Here is a 17389-nt window from a genome sequence, read left to right on the forward strand (position 1 = left end):
ACACCTAGATTCAGAGTTAGCACTAAGGTCAGTGACACAGCATTTGAAATGCAAAGATAAAATCACACCTAGATTCAGAGTTAGCACTAAGGTCAGCGACACAGCAGTTGAAATGCATAGGTAAAATCACACCGAGATTCAGAGTTAGCACTAAGGTCAGAGACACAGCAGTAACAGTGCAAAGGTAATATGCCCCGGTTCTAGTCTAGCATTCAGGCCTGAGACAGGGCATTTCAAATGCCTAAATGGTATAACACCTGGAATCAGCTGTAGTACTAGTAATAGCACACCTAAATTGGGAGTTGGCACTGAGGTCTAAAACAGAGTAGCTACAATGCATAATTGATGTAGCACCTAGATTCAGTTATGGCGTAAAGGCTGCCGTATAGTGATTCGAGTACATGTAACCTGCGTATAGTTTTAATATGAATACCAGACAAGGCAGTGCGGTACAACATGCAATGCTGGCAAGGGACATTGGGCCCCATTACACGATAGGCGGTAAGGGTTTACCGGTACCGGTAAGGGCACCGGTACCGGCAAACCCATACCGCCTTACTACGAGTTCCCTTTGCGGGACCCAACCTTAACGGCTGGTTCTACCAGCCGTTAAAGTAGGGTGCTGCAAAGGGACCTCGTTGCTAATTACGGTAAAGCAATTTGCGGTACCGTAATTAGCGCCTTCCCCATTCCCATTATGCCCTATGGGGGCAAAAATGGAAATGGGGAAGGGCCTTGGTGAATGGGGAATTACCGCCCCCGCTCACCTTGGAGTAGGGCGGTAATTCCGCCATCCACCAAGGCGGACACAGTAAAATACCGGCAGCAACCATGGTGCTAATAGCACCATGGTTACCGCCTACCGTGTAATGAGGCCCAATGACTGTGTAAGCCTAACGGAAAATGTCAGGTGGTGAAGCTTGCGGGTCACACGTGCGGCTTGAGTGCGTCTGCACCTTGATGTGTTGCATATAGGTGATGGGCTAAGCACAGTACGGCACTTACCCGCTGAGGTCCAAAGCGGTCAGTGAGTGAAGAAACGGGCAGCGTTTGTGGCTCCTGGCTCCTTCGGCTCCCGACAGGCTCCGGACTGGAAGCCTTGTGGTCGGCCTTAGGGGCGTGCCAGCGTTCACTTGCCGGAGAGTTGCTTGGTTTAAGGCAGTGTGCAGGGCCAATCGGATCAGGCCATCAGCAATGGGATAGGGCTGATGCCCAGCAACGAAAATCCAGCAGCCATCTTGGCCATGGCACAGCCTCCTCGAGGCTAATGGTGGCTGAGTGAAAATGCCGGAAATGCTCGGCAGCAATTGTAGGTGCTGCGTTGGGGCCGCACGGTGTAGCTCTGAATAAAATATAAATTTCAGTGCATATTTTAAATATGCTCGTGGCGGCAGGGTGCACAATGGGCTGCGAGGGTCTGTAGAATAGTAGGCTTCTTCCTCGCCTCACCTGGGCTGCAGTCAGCACTGCTCCAGCAGTGGGGCAGAGGTCCTGAGCCTCCAGGCTCCTTGCTTCACATGAGAACAGGCTCCGGACAGGAAGCCTTGTGGTTATGTGTTCATGGACTGTGGAGCCTCAACTACTCCATAGGCATCATCTTTTTACTGTGTGTCACACAGCACCTTTAGTGCAGTGACACAGGGTTGTCTTTTTTAAACTTGCCAACTCAGACTCCATTTTCTGGTACTGACTACTGTCTCCCACAACATGTAAAGTTGCCATTGACTTTATTTAGTCTTTTTAAATTCACAGACCCAGTGCAAACTATCTTACATAGAGTACTGGAAAGAGTTAAAAGTTATCCCTTTTTGTCTGTCTCTCATGGAGCATTATTTCGTTCCCCTTTCTTTAAGATTTGGCTGGTGGCAGTGGTATCTACCCTAATTTTTTCTACTGTGGTCTATCTAAATACCCTTGGTACTGTTTCAGGCTAAGTTAGTAGCCTCAAACTTAAATCCGCTGCAACGCTTTTTATTTTATTTCGGTTAAGGTTGGGATTATTTGCCATTTCTTTTTGTAAAGGTCTTTCTCGTGTTTTACCTTTGTTTACCGTCCTTTGGCGGGCTTCTGCACAGAAGCCCTCCTTAAGTGCCTGAATGTCTGAGGGGGACAGGATGTGAGGGAGGGGTTTGAGACTCCCTGCACAGGGTCCTGCACAGGGTCTCATTGGAGACCCATGTCGCACTCTGTATGATTGGCTGTGGTGACTGTCCCGCCAGGACAGCCACCCTGCTGTTTGCTTGACAGTCAGGCTCAGGCTGTGTGAATGGGGGAACACTGCATAAAAAGCAGGTCTCTGAGACTAGGAAGGCAGAGTCACCACTGGATCGAGAGAACCGAAGAGATGCTGACAGAAGAGGACCTCTACCACGGCTAAACTTCCCGGTGAAGCTCTGCTGCGGGTCCGAATCTCCAAACTTCGATGACAGGGAAGATCTGCAAAATCTGCAAGGAATCTTCTCCTCTTGAGCTGGTGGGACCAACCAGTTCAACAAACTGCAAGCCAGGCCTCCCTCCTCTGGTCGAATTTGCTGTGCACAGGAACAGTGAACCGGATAGCCAGGAGGACCGGACCCTACTTGGGTTTTAAGGAGCACACCTTTTATTTATCGCTTTGCTCCGCTGCTGGTTTCTTCCCTGGGCAGTGCAGGACCCTCCAGTCTCCCTCCTTCATGTCAGTCTGACAGTCACTTCAGGAACCGTGAGCCTGCAGGATCTGCCAGGAACGTCTGCCTCAGCTACAGAATTCTTCTGCTCTGAAGGTACTGTGCTAACCCGGTTGTTTGTTCCGTCCAACCGCTGTGAAAGTGTTTGAAATCTTTCGCCAATCCGAGGGCTTGTCCTTCTCTACTCTTTAAAGTAACTTTAAAAGTAAATGTTGTATAAAAGTTTATGTAAACTAACTATACAACAATAAAAATGAAAAATAAATAAAAAAAATAAAAACATTTCCCCATTGAGCCCAATGGGGAATGGGGCATTCCCGAATGGGCTCAGTAGGGAATGGGGATTTCCTGTTCCGCCAAACCCGTGATCCGGCGCTAATAGCGCCGGTGGGTTTGGCGATAGGGCTAATAACGCCGGCGCTAATAGCGCCAGTGTTACTGCCCAACTCGTGATGAGGCCCTTAGTCTTATTTGTGTGTGGTGTTCCCAGAGGGTACTGCATATGATTCTGCCTAACACTGGTGTACAGCGGTGAGGATCAAGTATAGTAATTACACTTAGAGTGCTGCTATTACCTTGGATCAACTAAACACAAGGCTAAACATCACTAAAAAGCAGATTTCAATCATGTCTGATATGGAGAGCTACAGTCAGGAGACCCTCCTGAGTTACACTGTGGATTATCTGAAAAATCTGTGTAGAGATAGGAATCTCTCTGTTAAAGGCAAAAAGTGAGAATTAATTGAAAGGTTGTTAGAGAAACAAAGTCTGGAGAGTGGGTCTGAAATACCTGCCCCCTCAGCAAATGTGGGAAATAATGAGGAAGATAATGTATATGGTGTTGTTGCGTCAGATGAGGAAGATGTGTCTCACAATGTAGGTCTCACTGCTCCTCTGCCTGCCCAGCAACCACACCAGGCACTACACTCAGTCCTGAATTCATTGATCTAGAAAATATGAGGCTTGACTTCGAATTTAAACGTTTAAATGCTCAAACTGAACAAAAGCATCCAGAACTTAAGCTCAGAGAAATGGAGCTGAATCATGCCTTAGAAATGAAAAAGTTGTCTTTGGAAAATGCTTCTCTCCCAGAATCTACTAGGTCCTCCAGTCCTAAGAGACGCCGTATGCCTAAAGACATTGGGCCTCATTACGACCCGGGCGGTAAGGGGTTAACGGCGCCGTAAAAGGTGGTGGCGCCATTAACCCCTTACCGCCTAATTACGAGGTCCCTTTGCGGGTCCCGACCTTAACGGCTGTTTTTTACCAGCCGTTAAGTATTGGACCCGCAAAGGGACCTGGAAGGTATTTACGGTACTGAAATTTGCAGTACCGTAACTACCGCCTTCCCCATTTCCATTGAGCCCTACGGGGGCAAAAATAGGAATGGGGATGGTCCAATGGTGAATGGGGAATTACTGCTCCGCCAACCTTGGAATGGGGCAGTAATTCCACCATTCACCATGGCGCAATCTGTAAAATACAGGCGGCAACCATGGCACTACTAGCGCCATGGTTACCGCCTGGGTCGTAATGACCCCCATTGTTGGCATGTATGAGGCTAAGCTTGATATTTTGGATTGGTTAGTAATGTTCGATAAAACCATGGGATTCAAGACATTACAGGGAATCAGTTGCTTCCTTGGCTCTTCTCTAGGCTACCCACTATTGCATCTGATGTTGTAAGGGAGTTGGGGGAGGTGGATAGGATAGATTACAAGTGTGTGAAGCTAGCTTTAATTACTAGATTTGGGAAGACCCCTTCCCAGTACCTTAAGAGGTTTAGGACCCTCAAAAAGCATGATGGTACCCCTTGGGCTACCTGGGTATGTGAATGTTTGAAAAACGTAGATGGTTGGGTTAAGGGTGACAGAGTTAACACTTATGAAGGTAAGAGCAATCTTGTTATGTTGGAGTAAATCTATGATGCCTGCTCCTCTGGGTTCAGACTATACTTGGCTGATTCTAAGGAGATAGATCCAAAGAAGTGAGCTAAGGCTGCTGACTTGTGGGTTGCCAACAGGGCTATTCAGGAGGATTCTGGGCAACTCAGAAGAAGGATGAGGGTAAGCTGCCACAGAAAGATAACAAGGAGAATTCCAATACCTCCAATCCAAAAGAGGGCCCCAAACAGCAACATAATGGTGAACCACAAGGAAAACCAAATCAGGCTAGTGTACCATCTGGACCCAAACCAGATGGAGGTAAAAACAAGCCCCCATTCATCAATAAATTTGGGAAATGTTATGTTTGTAGGTCAACTGACCATGTGTAAGGTGATCCCAGATATAAGGGTAAACCTTCAGGGGTCCACACTATCTCCTTAGCCTTTTCCCCAGTGAAAGAAGCACCTATGGCAAGTGGAAACTTTCACCTACTGCCCGATGAACCCATGAGAGTCTCAGCTAGTATATCTTTAGTGTCACTTGGCTTGTGGGAACAACATAATTTATATGTCTATGATTCCATCTCAGATAATCCTAAAGAGTATTATAAAGATAGTGTTCTTGTGAATGGCCAGGAGACCCCTGACATCAGAGACACTGGAGCCAGCATAACTGTGGTGGATGAATCATTTTTCAAGGTGGAGGATGTTGCTAAGGCACCCAAACACCGCACCAAGTTAGCTGGAGGCCATGTGCAAAGGCTTTCCCAGTTACCAGCTCTCATCCAGTGTAATGATATGACTGTCAAAATACCTGCTAGTGTGCAGAGTGAAGTGCCTGGGAGAGTGTTCTTGGGTAATGACCTGAAACCTCTTGGAGTTGTGTCTAGTAACACCAGGCCTCCCAGTAAAAGGAAACAAGAGCTGACTAGGCCTGCAAGGGAGAGGACCTTGAGAGGCTCTCCAGGGGAAGAGATAGAGGAAGCTATCACCCCCACTCCACAGGAGTTGTTCACTGCTATTTCTGGAAAGAAAGGGGCAAAGGGGAAACCCAAGACTTCCAAGAAGAAGACAGATGGCACCCCTGTGCTTCCAGAATGGTCATTCCCAAGATTGTCAACAGCATTAGCAGACCCAATCCAGACCACTTGCGGCGTTCCGCACTGCTCATGCGTCTCATCAACCGTGTATAACATATTTACCAAGCCCCTATTCAACAAATTGGACAGACTGGGTGTCGCCTACATGAATTATGCAGATGACACCCAGATCCTCATTCCTCTTTCGGGCAATTTCGACAAGGATACAGCCTTGGTAAATAAAATATACCTCCTCATTTAGGCATGGATGGCATCCCATGGCCTCTGCTTGAATGACGATAAAACAGAGATCCTGATTCTTGGATCCGAGTCCACCCTAAAAAAACTGACCTCCAACTATTCTGCTTTCAACATAGACGGCAACACAATCAAAGTAGTTAAAGAGGTAAAAACGCTTCTACCTCGATTCCACCTTAACTCTAAGGAAACAGGTTAACTCCTTGGCATCTTCCACTGTCTACACCTGCAAGCTCATCAGGGCCTGCCGACCATTTATAACTAAAGCCAGCTTGCTCACCGTCACCAATGCCTTAATATTGTCAAAACTAGATTACTGCAATGCCCTATACCTAGGAGCTAACAAATATATCCTCAACAAAATACAAACGTTAGAAAACAATGCCCTTAGAACTGCCCTAATCATACCAAACAGAGAACACATCTCCAACATTAGAAGAGAACACTTTTGGCTAAAAATAAGTGACAGGATTCTACTCAAAACAGTCTCACTTACTTCCAAATGTCTTAACAATGCAGCACCTCCATACCTTACTGAGAGAATGGTTAGGAGAATGTCGACCCCCCGCCCCTCCAGAGCGGCCAATTCCCACTGCTTAGAGTTACCCAGATTTAAGATAACAAAATCTGGAGGAAGTAGTTTCCCGGTGAAAGCTTTGCAGTCTTGGGTCACTTTTCCTCCAGCCCTCAGAATTGACCAGTCCTAACTCAGCGTTAGGCGCAATAGTCTAAACTGGCTGCGATCCAATGGCATATGATCCCTTTTGGACAATCTGTCATATATACCTATGTACCTGCATTATGCATGTAACTAACTGTACCATCCCACTGCACAAGCTTGCACTTTTCTTGTTGCCTTTACTGTACTTATTCCATTGTGTAACTAGGCTTTAAGTATTCTTGTACCTGTTGCGCCCAGCTACCTAAGGGTTCGGTGCGAATTACCAAATAAACAAACAAACAAGTAAAACCGAAACCCTCAGAAATTCGCCAGTTATAGTAAGCTAAACAACCAAAACTCACAACATCTCTGTGCACTGCTAACACCCAGGACATGAAAGGTGACATCACAATCGGATGATGGTGGATCCAAGGATCTTGCATAGCAAAGGGAGGTATCTGATGAGGTCATTAGAGTCCATTGTTAGTTCCCTGGGCAGGGGTAAGGGCGGTAATGACCTGCTCTGAGGGAGGGTACGTTCATGATTGCCAGAATGGAGTATCTTGGGGATAAAGGAAGTCAAGATATCATCAGAGTTGCATGTTGCTTTGATGGAGGCTAAGGCTATTGAATAATATTCCCCAGAGAGTGCAGTCACCTGTATGGGTTTGAAAGGGAACTGCCACATTAGGGTCCACTACAGGTATGCAATCATGCCCAGATGGATAAATATTGTTTTGGAATGGTTGTGCAGTACGAAAACTGGCGCCAAAGTTATTATTCTGAAAACGTGTTCTTCGTGTGTGCCCTCCAGCTTCAGTTTCTTTATTGTTTTTTTTTTTTTTTTTTTTTTTTAATAGGTCACAATTCCCACCAAAAGTTATTAAAGCCATTCATTCAGCATGTGCTACAAATATTACACTGGGAATAAAATATTTTAAAAACAGTTAAACCACTTCCTTATGAACAATAACAATGAGGCCATCCCTAACACTTTGACTATTGAAACCCAGGATGTCCCAGAATGACGTCCCTGCCGAAAAACAGGACCCCCTGTGCACAAGAAGTCCTGTACATTTTCTAAATTAGAGACTTCTGTGAGGTGCGTCACACACAAGATCCACCATCTTTTGAGTATTGGGTATGAGGTTTTTGTTACATTCAGTGAGAATATGTTGTCATTGCAACAGAATGCCATCTGGTGAAGGTGGGATAGCCTGAACAATTTTGATTGTTAGCATTGCAATAATGCAGGCAATTGTGTCTCTGAAAGGGAGACCTGGTAATCAAACACTCCTCTCATCATCCTTAATGCCGAACGCATGGTGCAACTACGTACCTTTGCAGTGATCAATTTCTGACATCTCGAGCAACTGTCCTTAAGTGGAAGCAGGACAGGTTCAAAGGTCACACATCCATTCATGCATAGCTGCTGGAACAAAATGTTCCAACAGCCGAGGGGGGCTTTTTAATTGTCTGCACCTCTGGCTCAATACATGATAATTGTATTTGACAGCTGCCTGGTGGCACTTTAAATCTAAGCCTTGCCTAGTTATCACATGGTGGTTACAATTATACAGCCACAATTTCACCTTGGTGTGCAGTGCTCCATTCATGAGAGGGACTGGTCTGTATTAGCTGTCTAACCTGGGTACGCCCACAAAAAGGGTTGTTTTGATCCATTGAGGAGTAATTCAAGAAGCACTTCCCTTGGGTTCTACTTTCAAGCACGTAAGCGACTTCAAGAACCCCTTCTCTGTCTTTCTAAAGTCATATCCTTGAACTTAAAGAATCTATTGCCTGAGCATCTGCCTGTCTTCTCAGAGTGCCCGTTATCCTATTGTTTGCTTTTTTTATGCTTCCTTTACAGAGCGGACTAGTCATATTTTTATTGGCTGTGTGAAAATGTGTTATTTTAATAAAAGACTCCTTTTTTATAGAACCTTAGTTGGATATAATTTTATTTTGGTACGACTATGCTATTGTTGGATGGATTGCTTCTGTCACAGCTCACAACCTCCCTGTTGAGAATAGCCTGCTGAAGGCTAGAAGAGGTGAAGGAGAAACACCTGGCGGGCGGTGCCTGGTTGCCCTTTATTGGGGTCACTGCTGGTCTAGTAGTAGTGTGTGCCTTGATAGGTGCTTAAGCCACTACCTAACCCTGTATTCTTGTAGAGCAGCAGTCATCAGAAGAGGGGAAGGAGAAACACCTGGTGGGCAGTGCCTATTTGCCCGTTTTTGGGATCATTGCTGGTGTAGCAGTAGTGTGTGGCTTGGTAGGTGCTTTAGCCCCTACCTAACGCTGTATTCCTGTAGAGCAGTAGGCATCAGAAGAGGCGAACGAGAAACACCTGACGAGGGCGGTGCCTGGTTGTCTTTATTGGGATCACTGCTGGTCAAGTAGTAGTGTGTGGCTTGGTAGCCTTTTTAGCGACTATTTAACCCTGTATTCCTGTAGAGCAGTACTCATCAGAAGAGGTGAGGGAGAAACACCTGGCGGGTGGTGCCTGGTTGCCCTTTATTGGGGTCACTGCTGGTTTAGTAGTAGTGTGTGGGTTGGTAGGTGTTTTAGCCACTATTTAACCCTGTATTCCTGTAGAGCAGTAGTCATCAGAAGAGGTGAAGGAGAAACACCTGGAGGGGGGTGTTGCCTGGTTGCCCTTTATTGGGGTCACTGCTGATCTAGTAGTAGTGTGTGGCTTGGTAGGTGCTTTAGCCACTATTTAACCCTGTATTCCTGTAGAGCAGTAGTCATCAGAAGAGGTGAAGGAGAAACACCTGGTGGGGGATGGTGCCTGTTTGCACTTTATTGGGATCACTGCTGATCTAGTAGTGGTGTGTGGCTTGGTAGGCACGTTAGCCACTGCCTAACCCTGTATTCCTGTAGAGCAGTACTCATCAGAAGAGGTGAAGGAGAAACACCTGGTGGGTGGTGCCTGGTTGCCCTTTATTGGGGTCACTGCTGGTCTAGTAGTAGTGTGTGGGTTGGTAGTTGCTTTAGCCACTATTTAACCCTGTATTCCTGTAGAGCATTAGTCATCAGAAGAGGTGAAGGAGAAACACCTGGTGGGGGGTGTTGCCTGTTTGCACTTTATTGGGATCACTGCTGGTCTAGTAGTGGTGTGTGGCTTGGTAGGCACGTTAGCCACTGCCTAACCCTGTATTCCTGTAGAGCAGTACTCATCAGAAGAGGGGAAGGAGAAACACCTGGCGGGTGGTGCCTGGTTGCCCTTTATTGGGGTCACTGCTGGTCTAGTATTAGTGTGTGACTTAGTAGGTGCTTTAGCCACTACCTAACCCTGTATTCCTGTAGAGTAGTAGGAATCAGAAGAGGTGAAGGAGAAACATCTGGCGGGGGGCAGTGCCTGTTGCCTTTTATCGGTATCACTGCTGGTCTAGTAGTTGTGTGTGGCTTGGTAGGAGCTTTAGCCACTACCTAACCCTGTATTACTGTTGAGCAATAGGCATCAGAAGAGGGGAAGGAGAAACACCTGGCGGTGGTGGTGCCTGGATGCCCTTTATTGGGATCACTGCTGGTCTGGTAGTAGCATGTAACTTGGTAGGCACTTTGGCCACTACTTAACTGTCTATTCCTGTAGAGCTATAGGCATCAGAAGAGGGGAAGGAGAAACACCTGGCGGGCGGTGCCTGGTTGCCCTTTATTGGGATCACTGCTGGTCTAGAAGTTGTGTGTGGCTTGTTGGGTGCTTCAGCCAAATTATCCCTGTATCCCTGTATCCCTGTAGAGCAGGAGTGTTAGGCAGAATCAGATGCATTACCCTTTGGGAACACCACACACAATTAAGGCTACAAGTGACAGTACAAATTCACCTTTGGTACATGCCTGTACTACAAAGTAAAGTGGTATCGATGGTTGACCCGCCAGACTTATCTCAAGAGTAAAGTGAGCAGTATCAGAAGTTACACAAAGGACTACAATTACTATGGTTCAAACACTGACTCAAGGTTTCTGAGTAAAAGAATATACATTTATTTACACATCATTTGTAAAACAATTCATTAAAGTAAAGTATCAGAAAATCACACTCTTAATATACTAACCACCACCCAAAATATTCTGGACAATTTAAACTCAACATGAAGTGTGAACAAAATGGCACTACAGTAATTTAAAAGGGAGGGAAAGACAAGTTTAGACAAAAATTAAGCAGCACCAACAAGTAAGTAAGCAGGGCAAACTAGAAAAGGCAACTACGGTGAGGAAATCAAATCAAGGGGCCTGAGCCAAAGTCAATGGACCAGAGTCTCTGCAGAGGATCACACAGTTCAGGGTAGTTTGCGGTTAAGTCTTTGCCAAGAGTTTGAAATGAATTTGGTCGGAAGAAAAGTTACTTTAAAGAGTAGAGAAGGACAAGCCCTCGGATTGGTGAAAGATTTCAAACCCTTTGACTGCCGTCGGATGGAACGAACAACCAGGTTAGCACAGTACCTTTAGAGCAGAAGAATGCTGTAGCTGTGGCAGATGTTCCTGGCAGATCCTGCAAGCACACGGTTCCTGAAGTGACCGTTGGACTGAAATGAAGGAAGAAGACTGGAGGGTCCTTAAGCGACAAATAAAAGGTGCGCTCCTTAAAATCCAAGCAGGGTCCAGTCCTCCTGGCTATCCTGTTTACTGTAGCTTTGCACAGAAAATTCAACCAGAGGAGGGAGGCCTGACTTGCAGTTTGGCGAACTGGTTGGTCCCACCAGCTCAAGGGGAGAAGATTCATTGCAGATCTTCCCTGTCGTCGAAGTTTGAAGATTCGGACCCGCAGCAAGGCTTCACCGAGAGGTTTAGTCATGGTAGAGGTTCTCTTCTGTCAGCTTCTCTATGATTCTCTCCATCTAGTGGCGACTCTGCCTTCCTAGTCCCAGAGACCTGCTGTTTATACAGTTTTCCCCCTTTCACACAGCCTGGCTGTCAATCACACAGTAGGGTGACTGTCCTGGTGGGACAGTCACCACAGCCAATCATACAGAGTGGGACATGGGTCTCCAAGGAGACCATGTACAGGGAGTCTCAAACCCCTCCCTCACATCCTGTGCCCATCAGACATTCAGGCACGTAAGGAGGGCTTCTGTGCAGAAGCCCGCCAAAGGACGGCGAACAAAGGAACCAAACCTGGTTTGGGATGCAGAGTAAAACACGAGAAAGACCGTTACAAAAAGAAATGGTGAATAAACCCAGCCAGAACCGAAATAAAATAAAAAAAGGGTCCAGCGGATTTAAGTTCAATGCGACTAACTTAGCCTAAAGCAGTACCAAGGCTATTTAAATAGACCGCCGTAGAAAAATTAGCTTAGATACCACTGCCACCAGCCAAATCTTAAAGAAAGGGGAACAAAATATTATTCCATGAGAGACAGACAAAAATGGATAACTATTAACCCTTTCCAGTACTCTATGTAAGATAGTTTGTACTGGGTCTGTGAATTTAAAATGCTAAATAAAGTCAATAGCAACTTTACATGTTCTGGGAGACAGTAGTCAGTCCCAGAAAATGGAGTCTGAGTTGGGAAGTCTAAAAAAGACACCCTGTGTCACTGCACTAAAGGTGCTGTGTGACACACAGTAAAACGATGATGCCTATGGAGTAGTTGAGGCTCCACAGTCCATGAACACATAACATGTTGGAAAAAAGGCTCACCCTCTTACTAGGTAAAAAAAAAAATCTAGAAATCCAGCAAAGCTGCTGAGGGATTCGGTAGGTAAGGAAAATTAGCCATTCTGTAGAATTCTCCCTTACACTCGCCCCCCAGACTAAGGGACAATAGGATTTAATCCACTCCTGGATGAATCTCTTAATTCTAGTCGGTTATACACATCCTAGAGAGACCCTCAGCATTTTCGTGGTGACATCCTGACCTGTGCTCAATGGTGAAATCAAACCCTTGTAAGCAGATTGACCATCTTAGTAGCTTGGGGTTTCCCCTTTCATTTGCATTAACCATCTAAAGGGTTGGTGGTCTGTCTGAATCACAAAAGTAGATCCATACCAGTATGGCCTAAACTTCTTCAGAGACCACAAAATGGCAAAACACTCACGCTCTGTGGTTGCCCACCTTGTTTCTGGTTCCTTCAGTTTCCTACTGATGAAGCAAATGGGGTGCTCCCTACCTTTCTCATCCAGTTGACTAAGGACTGTACCTATACCTGTATTGGATGCCTCTGTCTGCACAATGAAGGGTTGGTGATAATCAGGAGCTCTTAGGGCTGGAGCTTGACAAAGGGCTTTTTTCAGGTTTTCAAAGGCTTGAGTGCACTCTCATTCCATCTAACCTTTTAACGGAATGTTGGGGAGGAGAAAGCATTCAAAGGAGAAGCTATGATCCCATAGTCCTCAATGAAATTCCTGTAGTACCCAGTGAGACATAGGAAGGCTCTCACTTGGGTTTGAATAGTAGGGTTGGCCCAGTTTTGTACAGTTTTGTACAGCGTGTACTTTGCTAGGCAATGGCCTTATTTCACCTCTTTCTACCTCATGACCAAGGTAGACCACTTTGCTCTGACCAATTTGACATTTGCTTGCCTTTATGGTCACATGGGCCTGCTCAAGAGCCTGCAAAACATATCCTAAGTAATCAACATGTTCTTTCCAAGTCGGGCTGAACACTGCAATGTCATCCAAGTATGCCATGCAGAAGTCATCCATCCCATTCAGAACGTGATTGAACATACTTTAGAATTTAGCAGGTGCATTCCTTAGTCCAAAAGGCGTGACCTTAAACTGATAGAGGCCTGTTGGGGTTGAGAATGCAGTTTTCTCCTTGGCATGGTCTGTCAGGGTTATTTGCTAATAGCCTGACGTCAGATCAAATGTACTGAGGTACTTGGCTGCACCAAGTTTATCCACCAATTCATCTGTCCTCGGCAAAGGATGGGCATCAGTCTTAGTGACTGCATTTAGAGCTCTATAGTCCACAAAGAATCTCAACTCCTTGGACCCTGCCTTTGGTACTAGAACAACTGGACTGGACCATGGACTTGTAGATGGCTGTATAACCCCGAGATCAAGCACCTTGTTGACCTCTTTCTTTTAGTGGGTTATCACATGTTCTGATATTCTGTAACCTCTCCTTTTCACAGGTAAACAGTCACCAGTGAGAATATCATGCTGGCCCCCAGTGGTCAAGCCTGGTGAAAGTGAAAACAGGGAGGCAAATTGCTTTAACAGAACTTGCACTCATCCTGTTGTTCAGATGTCAGATTAGAAGAGAGATTAACTCCTTCTATCTTCTCATCTAAAGGTTGGCCTCGGAGAAGGTCAGGTAGAGGTTCACTCTCCTCCTCCTCTTGAGCTGAAGCTAGAAGCAAAGCTCCCACTTCTGGTCTCGAGACATATGCATTTAAACGGTTGGTGTGAAAGACTCTGGGAGCCTCCTTAGGTCTGCCTAAATCCACCAGATAGTTCACCTTTCCATGTTTGCCCACAGCCTTGAACGGTCCTATCCACGTGTCCTGCAAGGCCCTCTGCCTTGTTGGGATAATAACTAGTACAAGCTGGTCTTGAGTAAACTCAACCATGCTGACCTTCTGGTCATGCCAATGTTTGACCAGAGCCTGACCTGCTTGTAGGTTATCAATAGCCTCTGTCATCATGTGTGACATTCTCCTCTGGAGACCTTTCACATAGTCAGTCACTCTGACTGGCTTGGCGGAAAGAGCACTCTCAAACCCCTCCTTGATCAGGGCCAATGGACCTCTGACTGGATGGCCATAAACAAGTTCAAAGAGACTGTAACCAACTCCCTCCTGAGGGACTTATCTATAAGCAAAGAGAAGGCATGACAGTAGAAGGTCCCACTTTCTTTTAAGGGGTTCCTCTAAAGCACCTATCATGCTCTTCATAGTATGATTAAACCTCTCTACCAGTCCATTTGTCTGTGGATGGTAGGCTGTAGAGAAATTGTAAGTGACACCACAGTTTTTCCACATGGCTTGCATGTAGTGGGACATAAAAATGGATCACCTGTTGGATATCACTTCCTTAGGAAACCCTACTCTGGTAGAGCCTTAGCCACAGCCTGAGTCGTAACAGTCCTAATAGGTATTGTTTCAGGATACCTAGTAGCATGGTCTACTGAAAACCTGTTTCCTGAAGATGTGGGAGGGTCAAGGGGACCAACAATGTTGATGCCCACCCTCTCAAAAGGAACTCGCACCACTGGAAGAGGCAGCGAGGGGGCCACATTCTTGGCTCCACTTGTGCAAGAGGTTTGGCAAGTGTGACAGCTCCTACAGACTTTGTCAACTTCTGCACCCATTTTAGGCCAGTAAAAGTATAAGGATAGTTTTTCCTTGTTTTTTTTTTTAAACTAAAATGACCAGCCAAAGTCATCTCATGGGCCAACTGTAGGAACTGGAGTCTGTTTTCTAGGGGCACTACAAGTCTTTTGCAGTCCCCAGGGATAGACTCAGTCGGTTCACTGTAGAAGAGGCCATCTTCCCAGTGCAACCTATGCTTCCCAGGCTCTTGCCCATCGAGCTGAGAAGCTGCCTGTAGGTGAAGACCTTCAAGAGTAGGACACTCTCTTTGTCCTCTGCTGAAGTCTAACCTGTTGCATCCACCTTCTGCCAGTAAAGACTGCAGCTCAGGATGGTCAACAGGGTCCAGATCTCCAACCAGAACAATGTCTTCTTCCAGATCTGATTCTTCAGAAACTGGATCAACCACACAGGGTTGTACCTCGCACTCTGCCTCAGCAGGTGGAGGAGTCACAGGTTGCTGAGGGGGAAAAGACTCTCATTGTTCTATTTTCTAAGAAGGACTGGACCCAGGCTATTGCCTCACTTGAGAAGTGGGCTGCCGACGCTAGGTGTCTGCACAGGACTGCGAGATCCACCAAGTCGAAGGCCGCCGACAAGTCAAGGAGGAGCAACATGGCCCTTTTGCCTTTGTCCTTGAGCTCATCAATTTGTGTTTTTAGGTCAATTAATGCTGTTTCCGTGCTATGTTGTGGCATAAATCCAGATTGGCGGGAGCCTAGTAGATGGTTTGCTTCAAGGTAGTTCTGAATTTGTAAGTACGCTACTCTGCTGATTATTTTAAGGAAAAAGGGTAGCGTGGTGATGGGTCTGTAATTTGTAGGGATGAAAGGGTCTAGAGTCTGTTTCCTGAGCAGAGGTAGAACCCAGGATACTTTTAAATTACTTGGGACGGAGTTGGTTTTAAGGGAGGCATTGATATGCTTTGAGATGAAGGGCGCTAAGTCCCTCACGGCATCTTAGTTTATTTGTGCAGGGCAGTTGTTGCCCTGACAGTTAGACAGCTTCAGAGATGAAATAATTTTCTCAGTTTCCTCGATGGAGACTTTAGTGAATCTGAAAGGTGCTGGTGGCTTCAGTAGGGGTAGTTGGTTGGGTCTCGCTGGGGAGCAAGGAGGCTTTTATATTGGTGATTTTGATTTGGAGTGAAGTTATTGGTTAGGGCCTTCTGAATGCTAGTGAACCATTGTTTATCCTTAGGTGCATTGTCAAAGGGGGAGTAGGGGATTCCAATTCCCAGAGGATCTCAAAGAGTTCATTAGTATTGAAGCTGGCCTTCGATATTCTTTCATTAAAGAGGTCTTTTTTAGTGCAAATTAGTTCTTTTTTGTAATTGTTTGCAAAGAGGGTAAGTTGTAGTTTGTTTTCATCCAATGGGGTGTGTCGCCATAGGGATTGTAGTTTTCTTTTTCAGAGTCTCAGTTCTTTGAGGTGGGGTCTGAAACCAGGCATTGAGGTGAGACTTCTGTTTACTTGTGCGTAGTTTAATTAGCACAATGATGTCTAGGGCCTTAGTCATGGTGTTATTAAAAGCCACAGTGAGGAAATTGGGGTCAGAGTCACTTGGTAGAGAGTTAAGTGGGAGAAGGAGATGAGGTAGTTGTTTGTCTGGCGTGATGCTTATTTTGCATCTGGTAGGAAGGGGTGCTGCCATAACTATAACTTTAGGTGTTTGTTTGTCTATTTCTACAGAGAAAGCTATCATGTGGTGGTCCGTTCACAGTTGCAGGGTTATTTTGGTGATAGAGGTGGTGCAATTCAGTTCAGCTACCCAGTCAAGGGTCCTTCCTTTGACATGGGATGGGGCAAGGACTTTTTGGGTAAGTCTGTGATCTGAAAAGATGGTTGCTATTGTCTGGGCATGTTTGTCCACTGGGTCGTTAAATCCCAGGTTCAAGCTCCCAGTATTAATATCTGCGAGGAATCTTTAGTATTGTTGATCAAAAGACTGGATACGTCCTCCTCAAAGGTACCGACAGGCCCTGGTGGTCTCTATAGCAGGTAGATGGTTAAGGTGCAGCAACTAGACATGGGTAGTTTGTCAGTGAGCATTTCACAGGTCTTAAGTGGTGGTGGAGTCAGAAGTCTTATGGCGAGGTTGGTTTCCGCTATAATGGCTAAGCCGCCCCCTCTAGCATTGGGTCTGTCCACTCTGAGCATCTGATAGTTGACAGGTTTTGCTAGCATAAGGGCAGGGCCTGCTGCGTCATGCAGCCGTGATTCAGTGAGCGCTAGGCTGTCCAGATCATCTGAGGATAAGAGGTCTGCTATTTCAGTGACCTGTGCTAGTAGGGATCTTGCATTGAGAGATAGTAGTCATTGTCTAGTATTTCTGTCAGATAGGGGACAGGGTGAGTGCCTGACTTGGGCATTATTATGTAGATGTCGGATGGGGTCAGCAGTAGGGGGTTCAACAGATTCTTTCTGGTGTACATAGTTCAGCACTGGCAAGTGTAGTGGCATTTAGTTAACTGGTCAGCAGGGAGGACTAGTCAAATGAGGCAAAAAGGTTGGTTTAATCGATCTGGTAGACGAGTCACAGTGTGGGCTGATACAGCAACAACAGTTTGGTGG

Source organism: Ambystoma mexicanum, chromosome 1p (assembly GCF_040938575.1).
Source record: "Ambystoma mexicanum isolate Mex_15411 chromosome 1p, UKY_AmexF1_1, whole genome shotgun sequence".
Taxonomy (NCBI): domain Eukaryota; kingdom Metazoa; phylum Chordata; class Amphibia; order Caudata; family Ambystomatidae; genus Ambystoma; species Ambystoma mexicanum.